The 14,899-nt window shown below is 36.9% G+C and overlaps 1 protein-coding gene across 6 annotated transcripts in view; it reads right to left on the bottom strand.

Annotated features, from left to right (window-relative positions):
• ATXN7 (ataxin 7) overlaps window positions 1–14,899 on the bottom strand; it is an 86,821-nt gene that overhangs the window by 63,010 nt on the left and 8,912 nt on the right. For all 6 annotated transcript variants that reach the window (XM_062007943.1, XM_062007948.1, XM_062007947.1 and 3 more), the window contains one exon: window positions 6,678–6,770. The gene's annotated coding sequence lies outside the window, so the exon portion shown is untranslated. The remainder of the gene's footprint in view (window positions 1–6,677; window positions 6,771–14,899) is intronic.

The following is a 14,899-nucleotide window of genomic DNA, read 5'->3' as shown; positions in this document are numbered from 1 at the left end:
ATCCTCGACAAACTGCTGAAAACTCACATAAATCTGCTCTGCTGCCTCCTCTATATGTAGAGGAGCCTGTGCGTAGGCTCAAGTGCACGGGACTCGTGTTGTCAGTGGAACTGCTCATGGATCCCAAACGTGTATTTACAAAACTAGATGGTAGAAATCAAAACTGTAAATAAATTTGTTGAGACCATGCAGTCTCAGTCCTGCAGAGGTGTACATCTAGTCCAGGCTTATTTAAGGCTTCACTATTGTCATTTAAAGTGTAGAAGTATACAAGCTATAGATGTTTCTTTCCAGATTCATGCATATAAAAGATGTGTAAATACAAGCTCATCAGATAATCGTTATATGGGATGGGGTAGGTTGTAATTATCAGAATAGTTTCATTGTTACACCCAACTAATAGTTTGGCATACTCAGAAAAAATCTTGTAGAACTGTAGATCTAACAGAGAATAGATAGGGAGATTTTTCTCTCCTCTTGATCATTGCAAGTCTAACAACTCCTTAATGAAAAGCAATCACCGTGAGGTTTAGATAGAGCATCAATGACTTCTACTGCAGACATCTGCAGCTATCAACTTCTGGAGCTGGGCTTTGATCTTTGCGAGAGTTACACTTGCTCTTAACTGTACTGTAGCTTCCCAAAACACTGAAATAACTCTTCATCTTAGTCTAAGCATGAGTAAAGAACATAAAACAACAGTCTAAAGATAAACAATGAATGGAGGGCATTGTTGTTTGATTGATTATCAAATAGTATACTTTATAATATAGAAAACTACTTATCATTAAAGCTAAGAACAAGCTGGAAGGTGCTAGAACCTAAGCTTTTTTTGTGGTGTAGAAGCCAGATAGATAAGTCCATGACTTATTTCCTCTGAGTCCTTCAAGTGCTCCATGAACAGAATCTAACAGAACTAACATTCAGTGTGTAGCTGAATGCAGACTTCAGCCGTAGGATAAGACATGTTACAGACAGAACTATATTATCTATGTCAAATATTATGGTTTATATTACAAACTTCATTCATACAGTTCTCCTTTGTTCTGGAGAAAGCTGCCAGAAAGCAGCTTCTGCTGCTGTTTGTAAAAGAATCCTTGATATGTCCATCAAATTTATAAAGGCTTTTCTATTATTTTTCTTTACATAGATCATAAAGCAAATCTAGTGATGGGTAAACAAGCAGAGCCATAGAACACCACAATTACCTTTGACCAGAGACAGATTTTACCACAGTGTTATCAATTTAATGTTCACATATCATGTGACTCTTTCCTTTAAGCATTACTGATGTATGTAGGTCAAATTACGCAAAAGTAAAATGGCTTAATTTGGTAAAACTGAGATCTAATTCTGCAGTCTGGGCCTCAGGCTGTCCTTTAGTAAACCTTCTTCCACTAATAAAATATTTTCCCACTATGTCGTGCATACATCAGTATTCCGGCAGAGGGAGGGAAGTGGCAGCAGAAAGATCAGTTCATCAGTCCAATGCACAAGGCTGATTAGTCAGAGAACAGGAATAGAAGGAAATGAAAAGGTAATTTTACAAGGACTGGAGATGGAGAGGATTTTCTTTTCCCACAAACTTACCAGTCCGACTATGCATTTGGGGTTTTTTTAAGTTTGATTCTCTTAAACTGCTTCCATAGCGCTATAAACGGATGCATTGATGATTTTAGAGGAAAACAGAGAAAGCCCTGATCAGAATTGAAAACACACGTGCAAGCTGTAGACTTTGGGCAGAAGTCACTACTATAGATCCAGGACATCCAGCTCTGGAGCACGTTGTCAAAGCTCCCTTGGCAATCGGTGGAGAGCCAGGGATACTTCTGGGATTCTAGGCCAAAGCACTTTCTGGAGAAGCTTTTCTCTTCCCTCTGACCACAGAAGTAACCAAGGATGACCATGCACAGAAATCAGGCACCCAGAATTAAGTGGGGCGGATCTGATCAGGAGTGGGTAGAACAGTGAAGTGTGGAAAGCACTGCCTAGAATCCAATGCTCCTTTAAGAGAAGAAAACGGGGCCCAGAAATGCTACCAGTTCAAAGGGCTTAACTAAGGAAGCAAAATAGTCCAGAAAGCAACACTGGGACTGAGAGAGCGTGTGAATAACCATAGACTGTTCATACATGTGAATGAGAACAGGTATTCAGAAAAGAGAGAGAAAAAACAAGGGGGAGTTAAGCTTAGATAGAAAGTAGAGAAGGAAATGTGAGGCAGGAAAACAGCAGATGACGTAGAGAAAGCAGACAAATAATGGGGTGAAGAAAGTATAAACAAACAAACAAAAATATAACACAGTCTGCAAAAGAAAAGAAGGTAAAAAGAGGAAATGAAACATACAAAAAAGGAAAGTCCCCAGTTTCGATGCTCACTAAATAGATTCAACAACATATTATACATGGTTGGTGATACTACCATTAAATGTGTGCCAACAAACAGCATGCAACTGCTTAAAACTGCAGAGGATAGTTGCTTTGTGGCATGACACTGCAGGCATTTTTTCACCTGTACCAGCAGGTTTCATTCTTTTGCCAGGTGGTCCAGGAAAGCCGTTCAACCTGGGAACACCCACCTCAGCTGTTCAGTTAGAATCTGTAAGACAGCCTCTGTATAGCACCTGACATATGGTAACTCTTAACAGGAATGAAAGAGGAAAGCTGGACCTGCAGCCAAACTCTTTTAAGAACAGAGGTACAATGATAGGCTTCACCAATGATTCTCCACAATGAAAGGGAAAGGATGCAAGCATTGAAGTGGGAAGGGAGAAACAGGGAAAGCCTATGAGGGTGTCACTTTATTAGTACTCAGAAGAAAGAAAAATACTGAATACTCAAAAAATCTGTCAAGGAAAAGACCTGAGGGGCATTAAAGGAAAGCAAATAAGTTAATTCTAGCCAAAAGGTACCAAATTATCATGAGATAAAAACTAAGAACAAATATTAGTGAAGATTTGGTGGAGGAGATTCAGGATGAAATGACAACTCAAGTGGCTGAAATGCTGAAGTCCTGACCCTCCCATCAGCTCCCACTGTGGAACCGGGAGTACATTTTGTGCAGTTCAAAATAAGTCTTGAGTATGAGAAGTATTAGAATATAATTGGGCAAGCAGGGAAGCACAAGATAAAAGGTTCATATAAATCAGGTCATCCAGATGATGAGAGAACTATCCAGCCATAACAAAACAGACCATTTCATTTAAGTCCCAGTACAGAGAAATATTTATACATTAAGAAAAATACAGTCTGGTAATCTGTGTAATCTAATTCACTCCCACCTCCCAAGCAACTTCTCCCTTTATAACTATATACAGGAACGTGATCCTGCAGAATAATAATCATGAGCAGCATACAATAAAAAATTATACAACACACCATGCCAGCCTATTATCCTTTTCCCACAGATCCTTGGAACAGGTTGATGTGTGTCATTTTATTTATGAGTAACACTTCAAAGGGGGCGCTGAAGATGCTCAGAAGTGCTGAAATGCTTTAAATACAGAAATGTGAAATTATTGTGGATACCTACTATAAACCACCTGTACCAAGGAAAAGAACAATATTGTTAAGATTAGAAGACTAACAAAGTATCTTTTTCTAAGGACAAGGAATGGGGAAATGGAGGCTAATAAACATAAGTAAATCTGTGAAGAATTCTGCATTAGGATGAGAGTGCAATAGATGCTCCTATATATTTATCCAAATATCACGATGACTATACTGATGATAATGTAACATTTTTACCCACAGATTATAAACCAGTGTCATTGCCAGCTGTTAATAAAATATACATACCTAGCAAAACATTGCAACCACTTCCTTCTTTACTTATCAAGTATGTCTTAGATGCAACTCAAATTCCTGCAGCATTTGATGACATACTGATCTAAAGCAGAATAAGAAGTGTAAGGAATACAGGAACACAGATCTCTGCTTTGCTTAGATGCCACTAAATAATGTCAATTCTTGAAGAGACTTTTACACAGAAAACACTGAATAGTGATAGAATGTTTTCAGATGTTACAGGTAAATAGGTAAAACTACCCAAAATACACCCAGTTAATGATTTGGAAATAAAACTGATGTTTATTAATTTTCTATAAGGTATTGAAATCACCTTTGGAATTTGGAAATGTTAAAACAATTTTGGCAGTGTAACTATGCAGATGAATCATTATAATCAGAGGAATCAGAAATGAGTATGACCTTTTAAATTCTCATTTATACACAGAGAATATGATATTGCAATTCAGAATTATTAAAATGCACAGCTATTCAGGTCAGTTGTAACAAAACATTCGTGCTGAATTTCATTTATTGAAACCAAAGCACTTAATGAGAACAGTTTGATATCAACAATCTTCTCATGGAATGCAGCTACGATGAGAGGTTTCACAATGCTGCCTGCTCTCTTGCCAGCTTGTCTACGTGGCTCCTTGGTAATTCATTTAGGCAAAAAACTTCTGGGTCTAAGCATAGCCCACAGGACTCAAGAGTTCCTTGGGGCCACAATGGTTTCCCACCTATGATGTGACACTGCCCAAGTCTGCATACCCTCAAGTTTGACTTGCTGATGAACATCAAAGTGAGGATGCAGACAACTCTGGCACAAGGCAATTGAAAATCATACTATTCTTCTCACATTTGATCACTGCTTGCTAATGATACCTGCAATGACCACATGCTTAGCAAGTTAGCAACAGAATATCATACAAATTGGACATGGACAGGTCTATGGGACTTGACAGGATGCATGCAAGGGTGTTAGTTTGAAAGGTCATGGAAGCAGACCATGAGAGTGCTGGCAAACTGGCTAAACTGCTGCGCTTAAAGGGTGGTAATGGCTCAAAATCAAACTGGTAATCCGTCACAAATGGGGTTCCTTGGGGGTAAATACTAGGCTCAATCTTATTCAGTATCTTTTAAAATTATCTGGATGATGGGAGTAAACGCGTCCTCACCAAATCTGCACGTTACAGAACACGTGGAAGTCAGATACAAGATTGATACACCTACAGGAAGTAGACTGAGCCAGTTCAAGATATGTTAAAAGACTGCATAGGGTCCATCAGAGAGCAACCAAAGGAATGAGACGGTCAGAAAACCTAACCCTCAGAGAGTCTAACTGAAGAAATGAGAAGGAATTGCGTTTGTTTGGCCTAAAGAAGAGACTGCTCTGGTGGGATGTAATCACAGTAAAAGGTAATATCACAAGGGAAATATAATTATAGAGAAGATAGAGGTACTCTTCACAAGAAACACAGTGACAGGGCAAGAGGCAACAGGCACAAATTGCTTCAGAAGTTCTGTCTGGATATAAGACAAAAACATTTACTGTGAGAACAATTAAATATTGGAAGAGGTTGCCCACAGAAATGGTGGACTTCCTCTTGCTGGAAATTGTTAACATTTGGCCTGACCAGCCCTTGGATGAGCTGCTTCAACAACAGAAAGGTGGACCTGATCATGTCCAGAGGATTCTTCCAATCTAGATCTTCCTATGATTATATGAAAATCTGATAGATGTCATGGCCCTATTTAGTGATGAGGAGCAAGGGAGTAGACAAGAACGACAGTTTTTGCAAATCCAGGCACCCTGGGTTCACTGATTTAGCCAATTCTCAGGCTGATGGAAAATCCAGGGAAGCACTTTGTTGTAGAAACTTCAGATATAACAGCTTCCAATGTTACATATTGCAGGAGCGACAGCATGACACACATTCCTCACTCATCTTGAGCCCAGGTTAACTGCCACATAAACAAGTTCAGCAGACCAGCTCCATGCTAACTGTAATGGCACTTTCTTCTGCAATCTGTTTAAAAGTATATTAAAAGATTATTTGCCAGCAATTACTATCTAGGCTATAGCAGACTGGATTTTTCAACTCTGTGCATAAGACAAATGCAAACTTGAATTACGTCTTTTCTTTTGTGATGTCAAGCAAAAATACACAAAATGGTGAAATGTATGTGATGATAAAGAGATAAATGTAAGGGAAACAGAGAAAGATACAGATACTGTTTGAATGAATTAGCCATACTTGATAAAATAATCTGCACTAGCAGCATTTTAGCTAAAATCTCAATTTATTACCATCATTTTATCTTTTCCCTAACCTTCTGCCAGGAAGGCTAGTCATGGAGAACAACTCCCCTGTGCCAGGCAACTGTATAGTCTTTGTTTCAGTTTACATTTCTAATTTCTGAACTTGTAAGATAAGAAAACCATTGCAGCTGTTAGGCTATAATATATAACACAGCCTAACAGCCTTCAAATGCCTTAAAGTATCATGGAAATACGAAATAGCCAAAACTAATTATTCAGAAAAAGTTTACTTCTTCTAAAATATAATGAATACATTTAAAATACTGCCTGCCTGTCATCTCTTACTTGTCCAAATGACTTTGTCTAAGTAACTGAGAGATCCAACTCAACTTCTTTTTTTTTCGACTGATCCGTGCATTGAACTCCCTTTAGGTCGATTGTAAGGTTGCTTTATTTCCCACTGAAACACCTGCATTATAAAAATCAAAAAGCTTCCAGTCTCCCACTGCATCTGGTAACACTTCAGACTTGCTTTGCAACCCTGCTAATATCCTGTTCTCCACGCTTCTCACATTTAAAGTATGTGAATATTACACTTGAAGAAAATATTTGGGTAAGCATGTCACAGTACCTTGAAAGTATGGTGAATCGCTGGGTTGATTTATCAATTGATCTTCATCTGTTCAGATTTTGGAAGCTTTCTCTAACTTATACCTGATTAATTCTGAAAGAAAACAAAAAGAGCACAACAATAAGTCATTTGAAACCTTATCTCCATTTCATAACCATAAATGTATCTATTTAAAAACAAATATGAAGTATTTTATCAATTTTACAAATAGAGTTTCTGCAAAGGATTTAAAATTGAAAGGTAAGCAGGGAGCTGTTATGTACTCTTATGTACAGAGCAGCTCTTTAAATGGCAGCCTGACATTACCAGAAAGGTATGCATTGGATGAAATCTCAATCTTCAGCCCAGTTACTGCACTTACATTGACTACTACTGACCAGATTTCCAGGCAGACAGTTGTGTCTCTATCACAAGCTGGTAACACAACAGCACTGGATTTTCTACACAGGATTTTTCTAGAATATAGCATGACTCCAACAACAGAGCCTCTCAATAAGTAGCCATCGACTTTTTTACCAGCATGTCATAGAACACAGATAGCTAAAAATGATCCCTCACATAATTGGTGACTATTACTGCATCACTGATGAAGGATTTAACAAAAACTAGAGAGATGTACAGATTGAGGCCTTCCCCACAAAAGGAAATGTTACCATCTCAAGCTCAGCTTTTTAAAATCCTTTGATTCAATGCTTATAAACTTACTGTCTCTATAAACCAAATTTAAGCGCAGGTTGCTTTGGTTGAGCATAAATCAATTCCTAATTGGTTAATGCTAAATCAAAGCCCTGTTAAAAAATAAAAATCAGCCATCCTTGTACACAGGGTATATTAAAGACCAAATGATTGATTTTTATAAGTGCTTTGACATTAAATTGGTGATTTTTTTTTCATTTACTAAAAAGTCACGAAGATAGATTTACATAAGACAATCTAGTGCTGAGACCGGATGGCACTTCAGAGAAAACTATTTTTTAACCCTCTTAAGGATTAAAGTCCAGACATGAGGAATGCAGTCCAAGAGGGCATCCAAGATGTCTCACAGGCTGTAGGGCTCTGCCTAGTGGAAGGTGCAGAATAAAGCTTTTCCTGGGTTCTGCTGCTCCTCTGGGAAGCTGTCTGCATATGGGGTTCATGTCTCTAAAGTCATCTTATGCACCGAGGATAACTCCTTTTTTGATTGTTTTCTTTTAAAATGCAGCTTAGCAGCTGACACTACCTTGCCTGAGACCACCTATAGATATAGTTACCATTTCTAAGCTTTACGCTGCTCAGTGACATACTTGAGATCTTAAGAAGCATAGCTGAGCTTCATTATATTCTAGTTACTCTTGTCTTCAGTGGACAACATTTCAGAGCAAGTCCGTGATTACTTTTTCTCTCCTCTTACAGTCACTGTTCCACTTCATGGTTAATAAAACTAATCGTTAACAAATTTCTACACTACTAGAAGTCTCACAAAACATTGCATTTCTTTGTTTCCCATACAAATCTCATTGAATACTACAGTATAGAATTTTCTCTTTAACTCTTCCTGCTGCTCACTGGGAAAAGTAATGCAGTTTGTCAAAAATCCTTTTTCATTTGTTTAGGGCAGGAAACTGAATTCATATGGACCATTCCTTTCACAGAAGATCATTTAAGCCTTAAGTCCCAACCACTTCAAGTGCATGACCTCCTTGCTGGGGAAGAAATTCACTCCTTCCCATCTACCCAAATTTCTTTAGGAGATATGAGAGTTCTGCATGCAAAACACTGTTTTATCATGATATAAATAGTTACATAAAAGACAAGTCCCGTTGCTTCATGTAAAAATGAAAACAAAAACCACCCATAAAACAGGAGACTTCTCCAATGACTTACAAATCTAGAAACAGGGCAACAAGTGGTAAGGACAAAAAAAATACCAGACCAGATGAGAGTGAAGGAAGGATCAGGAAGAAAAATTATCCCTATATACAACAGATCAGAGCATACTATGTCACCACCTGTGAATTCTGCTATAGGGACTACATCTGGAGTTGAGTTTGAAGGAAGTTAAGAGAATAAGTTTCAAAAGAGTAAAGTGACAGCTTAACGACCCTTTAAAGAGAACTCTCTCTGGATAATGGGTGGCAAAGAACAGGAATGATTCTTGTTGATAATTTACAGCAGGTCAATTACAACCACAACTGTCAGCAAAGAGTAATGCAAGGATGTGATGGGATGATTGAGAATTAGCAGGAGGAGCTGTCTCTCCAGAAGGTGGACACTTTGGCACCCTGGAAAAGGGAGAACTAGTTCAAAGATGGAAAGATGACAGAAACAGTCAAGCAGCAATCCAAGAAAACAGAAAAAGGCCAGCATTTTCAAACCAGCAAAGCAGATTCAGCAATATGTCACTCTTGATGCCTGACTATCACAGAAACTTCATTGCAGTCGCTACTTTACACTTTGAGGAGTTACTGATATGCAAGACAGGAAACCACAGCCTGGCAGAGCAAAAGCTATATCCCAGTCACAACTGTACCTACATAGACATACATAATAAAAGCACACTTGTGATGACTAACACATATTAGCCATTTAAGGGAAACACATTCCCACAGCGATTTTAATTTCAAAGCAACTCATTAACATAAAGGAAATGTAAATGTATGTGACAGAGCATCCCTAACTTTTGAAAGTATCAAAACTAATGCCTCAGCTAAACTTTCACTCTTTTTCATGTCAGAAATAAGCATCAAAGAATATACCTAAATACTGCAACATTCTTTCTCTTTTGTTATCTACTAAATATATAACTTAAGATAAAATATGACTACATTGTATTTGGGCATGCTAAGTGTGATCACTCCAATACTAGGCTTCATTGAGGCATTTTGTTTTCTTATTCTGTCCCTTAGAAAAATCGATGCAGGAGGTGTGTGTCGAAGATAGAGGAACAGGCCAGCAGAAGGCTGGGCCTGCTAGTTAGAGTAAATCACAGGAGTTCTCAGCTAATCTCATTTTGCTGGAGACTGGCTCAGGACCTACAAACTACAGAATCTCAGGTGGTCAAAGACAGAATAAGAATTGTAAGCTCTTACCAATACATAATTGGCTCTCCTAGTCTCTTTGAGAGACACAATTCTTCACATCTTCACAGATTAAAAAATAAATACCAGCTACATGCCTTAAACAGAGATTTGATACCTAACTTCTGAAAATACTTATTACAAAATTGCATCATTTTGAGATCTCATATAGTTCCTATGTATACCAATATGAAGCATTTCTCAGAATTATCTAAATATTTACTATTATTTGAGAAAACAAAAAGCAACAAAATGTTTGGTGCAAATAATAATGACACAAATTATTGTGAAACGATTTCAAACATGCACAGGTACCTTCAGAGATAATGAGAAGGGGCAAACTTCAATACCTAATATCTTAGTTATGAAATAATTAATATTTAGTCAATGGAGAAGCAACAACACCCTAAAGAAATTCATTTAAATGGCAAAATAATTACGGACAGTAAAGTGCCCTTGAGGGGTCTTAACTTTGACTGCTGTCATTTTCCATTGTCTAATGGCAACAGGAAAAGATTTGCATTCATTATTTTGCTCAACAAGCCATGATAACAATAATTTAAGTTTTACATTCCAACAAATTCTCTTTTAACTTAGAAGCCTTCTTTAGCAGTAAGATTAACAAAGTCATAAGAAGCCTTTGCACATTGCACTTCAACTGCTTAACTACAACCACACAAAGCGTAGAACAGATAGGTTAAAAAAATACTTGGTTTCATAAATAAAGGTATTATCTAAATTAGTATATTGTCTTATATATTAAAACATCTGCATTTTGCAGCATGGTTTAAATCAGCATTTGAAAGTTCAACCTATAAAACACATTAGCTTACTGCATCTGAGGTAAATAAGGACAGTTAAAATTACAGTTATACATTTCCTTTAAAATGGTATTTACATAGAACTGTAAAGAAGAAAAAGATACAGTGAGTATTTGATGCCATAAGAACGTTTCATACCAATTACAACTGGCATTGCACCAGAAACACAAACAACAAAAGACTGGTAGCAAGCAACAACACACTGGACAGCAGGATTTTCTATTTTGTTAAATAAATAAAATCCTAACTGGCTCATTTAAAAAGGTGCAGGGAGTAAACCAGCAATATTAAAAAGAATATACAAATGTGTAATATAAACACACTTTGAGACAGAAAGGCACAGCTAATCAACACAATGCAGAGTATATGATTAACATGATTTGCAAAATTTATTACTGAGCTTCTCTGTTAAAGATAATATTATTCAAACTACACTATCACAGTTATTGCAGATTAAAGATTTCAAATTAGCTCCTCATGTATATCATTACTGTGAGTGGTAGCATTTTATCTGTCTAATTTTAAATTACTGCAGGCAGATGAAAGACACCTTAAAATCTGACTCATAATTTAGGTACCATACCACTAACCTTAACAGAGATGCTGGTTCTTACACAGGTACAACACTACTCTCAATGTAAACAAAGGACACTGGCATGCACCCCAGGCTAAGGATGTCAGCATTTTTCAAACACCTTTCTGACTGTTCCATTTTATGGTGATGCAATATGACCTACATTTTCAATGGCCAAAGAGAGACAGAGAGATAGAAAGGGAGGAGATAGGAAAAAGAAAGACAGACCTTTGCTGTCCTTATTCTCCATTAACTACAGCTTTGACTGTCCCTCATGTGGATGGTAACAGGCAAGAATAAAAGTAGAATAACCTTATGGTAAATTCTGAATGAGAAGCTGAAAGAAAGGCTAGAATAAGAAATAGTAGGATTTTTTTTTTCTGCAATCCTGCGAACAAGTACATAGTCATATCCTCAACAAGAAAGAACAGTGAAATTGATAATTTTGTATTACTGGTTGCCAGCACAAAGCTGTCTGTAATACAGATGCTTATTTTACCACCATCACATTCCTACTGTTTCGTTTCTTTGTATTCCTTTTAGTTCTAAAATGAAACACAAAATAATCCACATCGTTACCATCATTTGTACAGACAGAGAAATTGAGGAAGGAATGATGTGCCCACAGTTACCTACCAGGCCCAAGAGAAGGTTAGCAACAGAAAGCATCACTCGTCATTATCTCTGCACTGTGCAAATCTATTAGGGACTGTGATACCTGTCATCCTAATATATAATCTTGACATAATATCAAAATTATCTCTATTTTATCTTTTCTGTGTGTGAACTTCACACAGAAAACTGTACTAGATCATTGCTGTCTCTCAGACAGCTTTTCCTCACAAATAATACACCATATTTCTCAAACTGCATCTGGAAATGTACTGGACAGCCAATTGTAAAACTTGGCATTATTGTCAGTGGTATTTTTCACTATAAATGAGTAAAAATGAAAACCTACCTAAAGCTTTGGTCCATTTTTAATTCTTCCACAAATAAAGCACTTTTCCCTTCAAAACTCATCAGTTTTCCATAGTTAAAATAGTACATTAAGAAACTAAAAGCTTGTTACAAGAATTGTATTAAGTAAAAATCAGGATCTTCTCTTTTTCAGTTACTCTTTTTCTGTGCAAAAATGTCCTGCAGAATATTTGCAAAGCACTTAGAGGATAACAGTTTATTTATTAATGTTAATACAATAAGCAATATAACAGTAAATGATTTTATTATTGATACTGAAGGCCAAAACTTGTCTTAAGTATAGCTCTGTAAATTCAGAATAACTCCAAAGCTTTGCAAAGAGTTTCTTGGGATTTGCACATAAGTAAACAACACTGTAATTTGGCACTGTGTTTGAACCCAGAGATCAATACAATGTACAGATTAAGTCCTGATTTTGAACTGAATTTATTATAATAATATCTTTCTTATCAAGCAGTATTCCTGTCATGAAGTGTAATCATCCCTACACAGCAAGTGCTGAGAAAATGCTGTTCTTTTGCTTGAGTGCTGCTGCCTTTTCAAACTGTTCAGTAGTGACAAGTTAGAAAAGCAAACAACACTTGTACAAAAAAAGGGAGAGAAAAAACAAAATCAAAGCTTTTCATGCGTTAAAGAGAACAGATAGAGTGGAGAGTCAAGTGACAGACTGCTAACAGGTATGGGGGAAAGGAACTACCTGTAGAATTAAGGGAAGGAGTTTAGAAGTTGAGAGGATGGAGACTGCAAAGAGAGGATGAGGGGGCAAGGGGTGGTGGAAGACACAATGTCTTAAGCTAGAAGAACTACTTCTCAACATCATGTGCCCCCATGACTGTGAGGAATTCCTCATTTATTAAAATGAGACTACAATCACACAGTCTTACTGTCTCTGGTTGTACTTTGGTACTTTTTGAAACTGAATTTAATGGGAAACTAGTATTCCTCCTATCCCAAACAAATTTATTTCTGTTAATCTAGGACAAATTCTTGTTGATATAAAAGAAATCACTATTGTCAGCATTACTAAAGCTCTCTTTTGTGACTGTTTCACTGCAACATTTTCTCAGTTTCTCTTTTTTTTTTTTTTTCCTTTTTTTTTTCTTTTCCCTTTCTCCATAGTATCTCTGTTGCAGTTTCGAAGGGAGAGAAGCTGAGGTGACATTTTTATTTCCGTCCAATACCATAAAAATTCCAACTAGAGAAGTCAACCGGTGCGGAGACTTGCAGGTCCAAGCCAAGCAACCCAGAACCTCTTTGCCTACCACTGACTGCCACCTAGAGTCAGAGCACACCACCTCACAGGCAACATGGTCTTGGCAACAAGGAGGAGAAAAATGTTAGGGCAATGTGAGAAATGCTACTCTTATTAAAAAAAAAAAACAAAACCCAACCCAATAATTCATATTCTAGAAAGTTACAACTAGTTTAAGAAATTAAATTGTTTGGGTTTCTATTCTTCACGTGTCTTCTGACTAATGAGCATTTGGCCCATGCTGTTCTTGAAAACTGCAATTGCATTTTGTTTTAAACACTTAAGTTTTAAGTGTAGAGAAAACACATTTAAAACAGCACTATACTGCTTTTCAAGTAAATCCTGTGTTTCAGATTGCTTGCTAAGAAATAGGCTAGGCCATGCTAAGAAACTGAATACAAAATTTCATCAGCAGCTGAAGATGCAATAGTGACTGTTCAAAGGCTACCTCTGTAAAACACTAACAAAGCTTTAAAATGAATGACATTACTGATACTACTGAGACAAAAATTGTCTTTCTAGTGGCATGAAACTTAATTTTAAAACCTTAACATTTGGATTTTAAGAAATACAGTCATACTGATAATGGCTTAAAAAGCCAATACAAGCTAATAATGCTGCTTACACTCTGTATATTTGACATATATTTATATACCATATTAATTCACGGCTGTTTAATATATAACATAAAAATAATATAATTTTCTACTTACTTATGTAGCGATTCAATACTCAGTATTCAAGCATTAATCAACCACTAGACACTCTTTAAGCGAATCAAAGTTGCTAAAAAGGTTACAGAGGTGGAAAATAGGTTTCAGAGTGTATCACTCATGTATTCTTATCCTAGCCAAATCTGTGCAATGTGTAAAGGTCTGTTAACCAAAGAAGGGATGGAAGGAACTCCCAAAGGTCAGTCCTTCACGCAGCCCCAGGGCATGATAATTGAACTATCTGGTGGGAACAGCACAGGCAATGGAACCTGTTCCTAAAAGACCTCAGGCAATGGAAGTTCCATCATCCTGCAGGTGATCATTCCAACCTTTCAATACTTCCACCAGAAAACTGTGTTTGTCTGTGATTAATCTCTATTGCTGCAACTTGATCTGTTTCTTTCCCTATCTGCTGTAAGGCCCTCACTTTGCAATGCTGTTTATGCATCGTGGTTTTCAGATCTTTAAGCAATTGCACTGGCATCTCCAGGCTTTGCTAATTTCATTCCTTGTTGTCCTGCACATATGCAGTTAATTAATACTTCATTTCAAAATGAAAGCAGACCAAGGAATTTGATTTTCACAAAGTCAGGATCCTTAACAATAAAATTTAATTACAACAGCATGAGCACAAATATAAAAAGGAGGTTGTTACCACTGCCCTGCAGCAAAACTATATGCACTTTCCTGTTGATATCAAAGATGATGCACATAGAAGAGCTAGTAAACAACCAGAAACACAGAAAAATGCTTGTCAAACAACAAAAATAAAAAGTAAAAAATTGATCTCAAAGCATCAAAGTAAATCTTTGTGGAATATGACAC

The sequence above is a fragment of the Colius striatus genome, chromosome 15, assembly GCF_028858725.1.
Source record: "Colius striatus isolate bColStr4 chromosome 15, bColStr4.1.hap1, whole genome shotgun sequence".
In the NCBI taxonomy this organism is placed as follows: domain Eukaryota; kingdom Metazoa; phylum Chordata; class Aves; order Coliiformes; family Coliidae; genus Colius; species Colius striatus.
The sequence above is the reverse complement of the archived record's forward strand: the minus strand, read 5'-3'. Positions and strand labels throughout refer to the sequence as shown.